This window comes from Siphateles boraxobius, unplaced genomic scaffold (assembly GCF_051911475.1).
Source record: "Siphateles boraxobius isolate OS27281-9 unplaced genomic scaffold, OSU_SipBor_1 86, whole genome shotgun sequence".
Taxonomy (NCBI): Eukaryota; Metazoa; Chordata; class Actinopteri; order Cypriniformes; family Leuciscidae; genus Siphateles; species Siphateles boraxobius.
This window is the reverse complement of record NW_027509215.1, coordinates 2,753,850-2,755,734: the sequence shown is the minus strand read 5'-3', so window position 1 is coordinate 2,755,734 and position 1,885 is coordinate 2,753,850. Positions and strand designations below refer to the sequence as shown.

The window sequence follows — 1,885 nt, the reverse complement described above, 5'->3', positions numbered from 1 at the left end:
AACACCTTTATTACTGGTAGGCTAAATGAGTTTTCAATTCCCTTAGTACACTGTAAAATTATTTGTTGCTGCATTAAATGAAGTATAATCCAAATGGCTTGTACAGTAATTTAAACCGTTTGTGAAAGTGAAAACTTCTAAACTTTTAGTTAATATAAAATATATTGCCATGAGTTATTGATCACATTATATTTTTTACAGTGTAGTTAATTGTAATGACATTTTTTTTTGTTCCCCTCTTTTGTGCAGTTTTACATAATACACCAACACTTTTACCTGTTCCCAAGCAAGTGGTGGCTGAAGCATATGCAGTAAGTTGTGTACTTTTTCTAACTTGCATAAAGGGAAGAAAGTGCAACACTTTGTAATACCCATTTATTTCCATTGCACAGGACAGTGAAGAAACCCTCTCAGATGACTGTCCTTTGGAGGAAGAACCTGTAAGTGCATAAATAACTTTACACTAATTTGTATATACTTGTGTACCTATTCTTTCTGTCTGCAATATGAGTTGCAGGAGTCCACACCTACAGAAAGGCCTACAGAAGAGTCTGCACAAAGAACTGATACAGAGGTGGACAGTGTTGTACTTTTACTTTTTACTTTTGTTGCATGAGGCATGTTTTGACCCTTTTTCTTTCACAAAATGACACAGGGTGACATCCGTTCCCTATATAAACGGCATCTTCAACAAAAAATCGAGTATTTTGACCTGAAAAAACACAAATTAAGAGGAGAAATTGAACTTGACAACTTGAAAAAGAGAAAAATTGCACTAGAGATAGAGTTGCTTCAAAAGGACCTTCAGAGTAAGTGCTAATACATCATTTGACACATAGTAGTATTGCTGACTTTACATAACTATCTCTTATTGCAGGCAAAGGATGACTTGCTGGCTTTTCTTTATAAAGAATTGTTTAAATAAAACTCCAGGAACTAAGCATTTTTGTCTTGTCTTTTATTACACATTCAAAAATGGTGTTCCACAATTCTGTCCCGTGCAGCTCTGCCACTAGGTTGGTCCAAGTGCACTGGCTGGAGGTCATCATCAGGCTGCACCCCCACCACAGGGGTCCTCTCCTTTCTGATAGTGGCAATGTTATGCAATATGGCACATGCAACAATTATGTCACAGGCCCTGTCAGGTGCAACCCTCAGACCCTTCAGACACTGAAATCTTTCCTTTAGTTGCCCAAAGGTCATTTCAATGCGTGCCCTTGTCCTGGCTAGAGCTGCATTGTAACGGGTTTGTGGTCCAGGGTTTGGGTCAGGGAATGGCGTCATGAAGTACTGCCTGCAGGCATAGCCCCGGTCACCAAGCAGGACCCCGTCAAAATTCCCTGTATAATGGAAAAATGCAGTTTTGTTAGGCTCAGCATAAGTGTGTGTAATACTGTGAGCTTGACATTTATAAGTTCCCTTACCACGTTCAAATAATGTGCATAAATGTGACTCTCTGAAAAATCTTGAGTCATGCACTGATCCTGGCCATTTTGCTTCCACATTTGTTATATGGAACATAGAGTCACACACCATCTAAGAGATTTTAGTCAGTCAACTGCATACTTTTTGATTACATTCATTTTTTTATGTAATATATTACTAATCTGGAATATTATAAATTGTAATAGTAACTTGCCTGCACATTTACACTGTGAACCCCCTTTTGGTTCACAAAATCCCCTTCATTGGGCCCTGGTGGGGCCTTGATGGGGACGTGTGTGCAGTCTATGGCACCAATCACGTTAGGGAAGCCTGAAGGACACATACTGTTAGTCATACTTTTTGGCATGGTCATGATTGCATGTCATTAACAATTATAAATGTACCTGCAATAGCAAAAAAATTCTGCTTTACAACCTGGGGTCTTAAGTGGCTTGGAAAT

At 38.8% G+C, this 1,885-nt stretch overlaps 1 long non-coding RNA gene across 1 annotated transcript; it reads right to left on the bottom strand.

Annotated features, from left to right (window-relative positions):
- Positions 1–577: 577 nt before the first annotated feature.
- Positions 578–1,653, bottom strand: LOC143731180 (uncharacterized). Its single transcript, XR_013200714.1, has 2 exons — positions 1,425–1,653; positions 578–1,340 (listed from the first exon to the last, which is right to left on the bottom strand). It is a non-coding gene; the product is annotated as an uncharacterized LOC143731180 (long non-coding RNA).
- Between the last annotated feature and the right edge of the window lie 232 nt (positions 1,654–1,885).